This window comes from Coptis chinensis, chromosome 4, assembly GCF_015680905.1.
Source record: "Coptis chinensis isolate HL-2020 chromosome 4, ASM1568090v1, whole genome shotgun sequence".
Lineage (NCBI taxonomy): Eukaryota > Viridiplantae > Streptophyta > Magnoliopsida > Ranunculales > Ranunculaceae > Coptis > Coptis chinensis.
This window is the reverse complement of record NC_141459.1, coordinates 92268413-92277059: the sequence shown is the minus strand read 5'-3', so window position 1 is coordinate 92277059 and position 8647 is coordinate 92268413. Positions and strand designations below refer to the sequence as shown.

The window sequence follows — 8647 nt, the reverse complement described above, 5'->3', positions numbered from 1 at the left end:
GGCTCTGTTGACTAATTGGCCCGGGTTTGAAAATGTATAACAAGCTTCTTTTACTGTTTGGTGGTGCGTCATTAGGCTTGGAATTCTACAATTATAGAAGATGTTATAAGTGATTAATGATTCTCGCTAATTATCTCTCTAGAATGAATTGTAATACAACAAATATTTGTATTTCAAGTATAATGAAAGCTAAAAAATTTGTTTGAATAATACCGGCATAGATGAAGTCTACTCATGAAATAAGTAAAGCTCCAAATGGAAAAAAGAAAAAGTGACTAATAGAAATAACTAAATACAAGATTCACTTTGAAGGCTTTAAAAATCTTGATCAATTGACAACTTATAGAGAATCTTACAATAAAAAAAATGTGTAAAACAAAAGAGAAGAAAAAAAAAAAATGACTAGGTTTTAGATGATTCATTCTCAACCCATATTCCCTCACGGTCTTTCGTGTGTAAACTAACCGAGATTCATCAATCAAATCAAAAGAATCAGCACTTGAAAATACTTCGGAATGAACCTTGTCTCCTATGTCCCCATCAAACACGTCATTACCAATATCGCCAACATTATAACATCTTTTAGGAGCTGCCAGAGCAACTGACCACTTAGGATCAAGTTGGTCAGGAACAAAAAAGACTTGCTTGGCTTGAGAAGCTAAGATAAACGAATCAGATTTATGCCCAACTCTACCAAGATCAACTAATGTGAAACCCAAATCATCTTTCTTGATACCATTCCTACTATCAACCCAATCACACCTGAACACTGGAACGTGAAAATTAAAATAATCAAGCAACCATATTTCAACAATAACTCCATAAAAGGACATATCAGAAAAGGTTGGTTTCTTATCCTTCGCGACTTGCAATTGCATTGCATTTGACCAAGCTCACACCACTGTTTTGAGTGACACGTGAAGCATCCCAATTTTTTGTGGAAAACCGATAACCATTGATGATATAGCTCTCATAATTTAATACATGCATCCGAGGCCCTTGAGATATCCACATTAAGGTATCCGAGACTTTGTTATTGGTGATGCGTCGCTCTTGTGAAACCTGTGTTCTTATAAGAGTTAGTAATGATTAAATGGAGTTTACAGAAGAAATGGTACTTTAGAATTGCTTAATTGTACCCTTTCTTTAAGCCAATCACTAAAGGTACGATTGTGTCCTTCTTGTAACCATGTTGGTTTCTTTGACTGACGGGGGTGGATTTTCTTCATGTAGTCCATGTGCTCCCTATTTAGTTACCGAAAGCAATCTCACATTTAGCTATAGGAATTCTAAACCAATGGAAGAATGGAAGTAAACTATCAACATATTTTACCCTATGTAAGGCTCAACAACTCTGTGTTGTGCAACACATAAAGATCGCTTGCTCCAAGGCAGTACTATCAACTTCAGCAGCAGAACCCCCTACAGGGGTAACTCCCTCCACCAACATATCATCAGGAGTGATTTTACAATTGGGAGGAACTCCAATTGCATCCAAGTCAGATAAGAATTCACTGCAAAACTCAATTGCTTCCTCTGCAATATAATTTTCAGCAATGCAACCTTCTGGACGATTGCGGTTTCGTACATAACCCTTCAGCACCACCATGTACCTAAGACATGTCAATGGGAAAATGGTACGATAATGCTTACTATGTCATACGAACCAAGGATAAAGGAAAGCTCAGTAAGTTGGTTTACCTCTCAAATGGGTACATCCATCAGAAGAAAACTGGACCACAAAGCTTCACCTCTCTAACAAGATGAATCGTGAGATGAACCATGATATCAAAGAATGACGGGGGAAAATATTTTTCCAACATACATACGGTGACAACAACATCCCTTTGAATTTGACTCAACTGCTGCACATCTATTACTTTTGCACAAAGTGCACTGAAGAAGAAGCACAACCTGACAATTGCATATCTCACATGCTTTGGCAAGACAGATCGTATTGCCACAGGAAGCAACTGCTGCATCAAAACGTGGCAATCGTGCGACTTCAGCCCTTGCAATTTTAGATCATCCATTGAAACACGGGGCTTGAAATTAGAAGAGTATCCTTCGGGGACTTTCAGTTCATGCAATGTTTGGCAAACTCTTCTTTTTTCATCCCTAGATAATGTAAAACAAGCTGGGGGTAGGAAAGTTTTACTTTTACCTATCTTTGGTGCCAACTCCGCCCTTCCCATCTCCTCAAGATCAAGACGACCGTTAACAGTATCCTTTGTTTTGAAAGGAATGTTAAGCAATGTACCAATAATGTTGTCACAAACATTTTTCTCAATATGCATGACATCCAAGTTGTGTCTAACAGGCAAATACTCCCAATAGTCCAGTTCAAAAAATATTGACGACTTTTTCCAACATTTCAAAATATCATCGACTCCATTATCAACCCTGGCGATGTGGTTGGCGTCTTTGCCTTTTCTCGCACCACCGCCGCTTCCTTTTACCCATTGACTTCTTCAATTTTCGTTTCCTAACTTCTTTCCGCCCTTTTGGTTTTGCTAAATTCTTCACGGTTACATTCTTAACTTTTTCCCCAAGAAATATTAAGCGGTTTAACCTTTTCTTTTACTTTCTCACCGGTTAATGGTTCCGGGTTGTGATCGAAACTCTTGTTTACCGTTAAACATCTTCTTACGCTTTTCGTAAGGGTGGTTCTTTGGGAGGAATCTTCGGTGGACATGTATACAATCTTCTTAGAATGCTTCACCGGCGAAGGTGTATTCTCACCGCGATATTGGACAAGCATAATATCCTTTAACGCAACAGCCAGATAGGTTACCAAGCGCGGGAAAATCATTTATTGTCCACATTAGCACAGCTCTCAGTGTAAAGGATTCATGTCGTTAAGCATCATAAGCATCGACCCCAGTATTCCATAAAATTTTTAAGTCGTCAATCAAGGGCCTCAAGTACACATCAATATCGTTCCCTGGTTGTCGTGGACCTGATATCAACAATGTAAGCATCATAAACTTTCTCTTCACGTGCAACCATGGTGGAAGGTTGTAAGTGATCAATATAACGGCCAACAACTATACCTACTACTCATAGAACCGTGTGGATTGACACCATCTGCGGAGAGTGCAAGACGCAGATTTCATGAATCTGCTGCAAACTCTGGCCACATGCAATCTATAGTCTTCCATGCTGGGGAATCTGTTGGGTGACGTGATTTGTCATCAACTTCTCTTGCATCAGCATGCCATGTCAAATCCTTAGCTGTTTGCACAGACTGAAACATCTTTTTGAACCTTGGGATGGGTGGAAAATACCACAAAACTTTTGCAGGCACACCTTTACTTGTCTCGGTCATATTTTTATTCTCCTTATATCTTGATGCTCCACAAGTAGGACACACAGTAAGATCCTTATACTCGTCACCTCTGTACAGGATGCAGTCGTTAGGACATGCATGTATCTTTTCATACTTCATTCCATAAACGGACAATGTCTTCTTGACCTTATTCAGTGAGGACGGTAGTAAATGACCTTCCGGAAGCACCTCTCCAAACAATTTCGGTAACTCTGAAAAAGTCTTGTCTGACCACCCACCTTTGGCTTTTTAGATTGAATAGTTTAACCACCATTGATAACTTGGTAAACTTTGTACACCCTTCATATAATGGTTTCTCAAAGATCTTGGAGCAATTGTTCAAACTCTACGGGATCACGGTGAATTGGTCACGTCAAAGATCTAGCAAGTTTTTGTACTTGCGCATCTTCTGGAGTTTCCATATTGTGATAATCTTGATGGTCTTCATTTCCATCGACACTAGAAGGGGCTGCATTATGACTTTTTCCCCGTGATATATCCAGCTAGTATAGTGTTGGTCGATACCAGATTCAAAAAGGTGGTTTCTAACCTCCTTTTGAGTAAACTCACAAAGATTCACACAGTGTTTGCATGGACATCTTATGAGAATGGTCTCGCTCTCTGTTGGATTTGCAAACAGAAGAAAATTCTTAACCCCTACAATATATTCATCTGTTAGCCTATCCTTGAACATCCACAATTTGTCCATTTCGAATCGAGTATGACACAAAAATCCTGAAAACACCCAAATTTTGCACTTTTTTCGTTAAGAAAAAAAACATAAAAATAATCGCTTCAAGATCATTAAATCTATTAGTGATTTTATTCTTCTCTATTACTATGTATTCTCATAGGCACCATAAAAGTGTTCTAATTTTTGTATCACTACTACTTTCCAGTAGGCAACTGAACACAAATAAGCTCACGAGTCATACCCTGACTTTTACCCAAAAGGCGTGTGGCTTAGTCAACTGTTTCAAGAGGGTATGACTCAGTCTAAAGTTTCAGAAGGCCATGCCTCTCATCTTTGGAAGAAGCTTGTTTTGGGGGTTTTAATGACGAAAGTCCTTTGTGAGAATATTGCCTCTCCTCAACATCTTAGAAGGTACTTTCAGTGAGCCTTTACTTGAGTCGAGCTTCAACCCGTTTGAAAATGTTAGTCCGATCGACCGGAAAACTCAAATCAATGGAATATTTTTCTCGATCAGTTTTTCACTTTTTCGTGAAGTTAGCATCATTAAAAAAACAAGGTATCGAGTATGGATGAAAAGCCGTGAATAAGATAAAAAGGATTAGCCATTCTATCCGTTGTAATGTTGTTAGTGCACTTGTTTCATATGCATGTTTGCTTGCATTGGTTGGCTTGTTTGGCTGTTACATTCTCTCCAAAGTAGCTCGCGTCTTGACCTACTTGTTTATAAATTGCTTCTTTACCATTTAGGAAATGTAAGAAAAGGAGAAACGAAAAAAAGAAAGGATATAAAAAAGAAAAGAAGAGAAATAAAGTAAGGCAAAAATGTGGGAGTAAACTAAATTTATTATCTGATCTTATGGTTTCGTTGCCAAGCTATTACTACTTCATATAGACTCTATTGGAATGTTGTAAGCTGTGCTGATTTCAGATTGCAAACCATTGATTTTCTCGCACAAATTGCCGAATAAAGAGAGATGCCATGGAAAGAAAAACGTTCAACTTGATCAATTGTCTATTGTATACCAAAATTTATGGTAATATATTTAATTCATTGTTTACACTTCGGTGTGAGCTTGTTTGGTTTTCATCTCTTAATTATTCACGTCAGTAATTAGACCCCACCTCCCGGCCAAACACCCACCACCAAATTCTGAACCCTAATTAAAAATATAATGTTAAAACATCCTTGAAACTATGGCATGGTTCGGGAAGAGTTTTACAAACAAACCAATGAGAAAAAAGCATCGCAATAAGCATCCGGTTGAGTACCCAAAAAGAATCACTAAAGCAATCTAGATACGTGTTAAACAAGATTGCAGCCAAAACAGGTAATGTATAGATAATACCTTTAAACAAATTCCAAACACCCTATTTGATGAAATTTTAAATCAAAACAGCATTATAAAACCTTTATAGAATGCTTAACAGATAACAAAAAAACAAACATAAAATCTTACTTGCTAATAAGAAATCACTTCCTTCCAAAAGCAACACACTCCACTCCAAGTTCGACGCTAAGAGAACACTAACACTGCTACGATTCTGATTCTGAAATGCAAGATGAGTTAAAAGATGCAGACATTTAAATTTATATATAATTGAGATACAATGTTAGGGTTTCCAAAGTGAATCCCTAATAATCAGAGTGAAGGGGAATATTTACCTCTTTCGCGCAGAACCAATCTCCAATCCCAATTTGACAACTTACGATAATAAAATGTTAGGGTTGAGGAGAATCCGGGAATTAGATTAGTAAGCGCGCGCTGTATATATGTTGAGCGAGGAAATCCTTTCTCCATATCAATTTTATTACCTTCGGTATTAGATAGGGATTCAGTGTTTTCGTTATTTGGGAAGTTTGGTTATTGAGTTACCAAAAAAAAAAAAAAGTTCGGTTATTAAGAATTGGGTATTTATTACTGATCCGAGACTTAACCCAATTATTTTTATTCACGGTTCACTCGACCAAGGCCCAAAATATCGATATCGGTTAATATATCAGTGTACCCAAAAACCGAGATATATCGGATATATCAATTTTTTTGGTGACCAGTCCAAACTATTTAAAATATCGGAAATATATTGGAAATATCGGATTTATATTTAACAATGGTCAAAAAATCAACCGATATATATATCAATTATATCGGAAATATCAATGATATCGGCGATATAAAGTTTCATATCAGAAATTCCGATATATCTCGGAAAAAAAAGGGGTTCAATATTCGGTGGATATATGTCAGAAATATCGATATCGGTGTACCAATTTACCGAGATATATCGGCGAGATATCTCGGTAAATTGGTACACCGATATGGCGAGATATCGGATATCTCAGCGATATTTTGGGCCATGCACTCGACCAATCAGTTCTAAGGGGTTCATTTTTAATTGCTCCCAAATGGTTAAACAATTAATTAAACACCCATAATGGTGGAAGGAAAAAGTTAGACAATTTTTTACTTGACGTTTGTGAAAATGAACTCATAAATTAGACATCAAACTTGACACATTGATAAAAAATGTCAAAATTATTTATGACGGCTAGCCTACCTATAACAGTCAACATTAACATCATGCGTCATAAAATGAACGGTAAATATACAATTGTTAGTCACTAATTTGACACATTGATAAAAAAACGTCACATATATTTATGACGCCTAACCTATAACCGTCAACATTTGACATCAAGCGTCATAAAATTAATTGTGAGATAGAAATAATGATGGGTTATACGGAAATCGTCATGGTAGAAAAAAAATAGCCGTCATAAAAAGCCCTTTTTTTAGTAGTGGTCTCTCACTTTAGTAAAATCAACACAAGGAATTAATCTAGAGTTGGATCTTCCACCCCGACTAAAACCCCTTCGACGACATGGTATTCAACTGTTCATGCTACTTTATGCTTTAATGTGAACATTATACAAGCACAATAGATAGGACTACTTGATCCTTCATAAAGAGATGATTTTAACAAAATGTATTATGTTCATGCACTAACAACTATAGAGATTGTAGTTCTTACATCATGTCAAACTCATGCCTATAATTCTTCTACTTATTGTTTTTATCGAACAATTTATCTCTCCAAGCCAAAGGTATGTGTATGTATTGCGAAAATTATATTTTGTTTTTCTTTTGTTTGCTTTGAGGTATGGATGGCTTTAGTAAATATTTATGCTATGACCCTTGCATTTGTGGGTCTTTTTTGTTTTCAGCTCTCTGACAACCATGTACTATATATAAATTTCACGTGTTAGTTTAGTACTACTATAGAATAATTGGTGTAGACTGATATGGGTGACGAGTGTTGGTATCTGTTTTATTTAAGTATTCTAGTAATTACAATTTTTGGTATGGGTGTTTGACGCGGTAAATTCCAAAGTTAATGCAAATTTATTGTTGTTACCATTAAAATGGAACCGGTCAATTACTAGATATATGGTGGGGTTTAACGTTTATCATTGGAAAGAGAGTGAATGAAAAAAAAAACTCATAACATCTCAAATACACTTCATTTTATTTCCTTCATTCAAAACCTAGGCATCGACTCTTCCAACGCAAATATGTCTTGGTGTTATTTGATCTCCTCGGTTGGTCGTCTTCTTCATCGTCTTTCTCATTCTTAACATGGTGAACTTCCGCCTGAAAAATGGTTTTAGAAGGTAAGTTTTCTAGTTGTTGAACAAAGTTTTCTAGTTGTTGAACAAGCCCTATAAAAAGAGTTACAATGAACATACTTTTCTAATCCTTTCATTCTGAAGCACTTCTAAGCTCATTTGTTAAGTTCAAAATTGAAATTTATGAGTTCTAGATCTGAATCAAGTATATTCAAAGCCGGGGCTGTGATTTTGTGAACCAATATACTATGATTTTTATCTATTCTCATTATGTGATTTCTATGTTTTTCTAATTATTCAATCAATTTTGCTATTTATTATGGGTCTTCTGGTATAGATTGCGCTATAGTTTTGGGGTTGAGATAAGTACTTTGTTTGTTAGTGGTGGGTTTGATCAGGTTAATCATATTTTCTGGTTACCCCTTTTCTTTTAAGTTTACTTGAAAGCACTCAACTGTTGAGGAAATGGGCAGATTCTTCAAATTTGGAATGGGTGACTTTTCACTAAGTTGGACATTTGATGCAGAAAGAATGGTGCAAATTTGATGTTTGAAATAAGACTTTTTGATTGCTAGGATTGATAGTAACTCTTAAAAATGTGTGTAAGCTGGATGGTGTCGGTTAACTTGTTCAGGACTTTGTCTTTTTAACATTTATGTCGAATGAATGAATATCTTTGCGCACAGAATGTTTGATAAAACGCCAGATGGGGTTTTCTGTAAGTGTTTTGCTTCATTCAGTCCTAGTTTGATGTCTAGAAAATTATTGTATTGCCCTCACTACTAGAAATAGAAAAGGATTATTGACCAGTTCAATTCAATTGATAAAATACTGGCACCTTTAGCTTGAGAAATGTGCATATTCACCAAAACAATAAAAGTTATAACTGTTAGTTACATTAAAGGAGTTGTTGCAGACCTCTTGGTATGGGTTAACTTTAACCATGGGAACAAAAGGAAAACAGAGCTGTTGAATAGATAACAAATGGGATAATAACTTA

At 36.2% G+C, this 8647-nt stretch overlaps 1 pseudogene; it reads right to left on the bottom strand.

Annotated features, from left to right (window-relative positions):
- Window positions 1-301: 301 nt before the first annotated feature.
- On the bottom strand, window positions 302-3448 carry LOC147505672 (uncharacterized; annotated as a pseudogene).
- Window positions 3449-8647: the final 5199 nt, after the last annotated feature.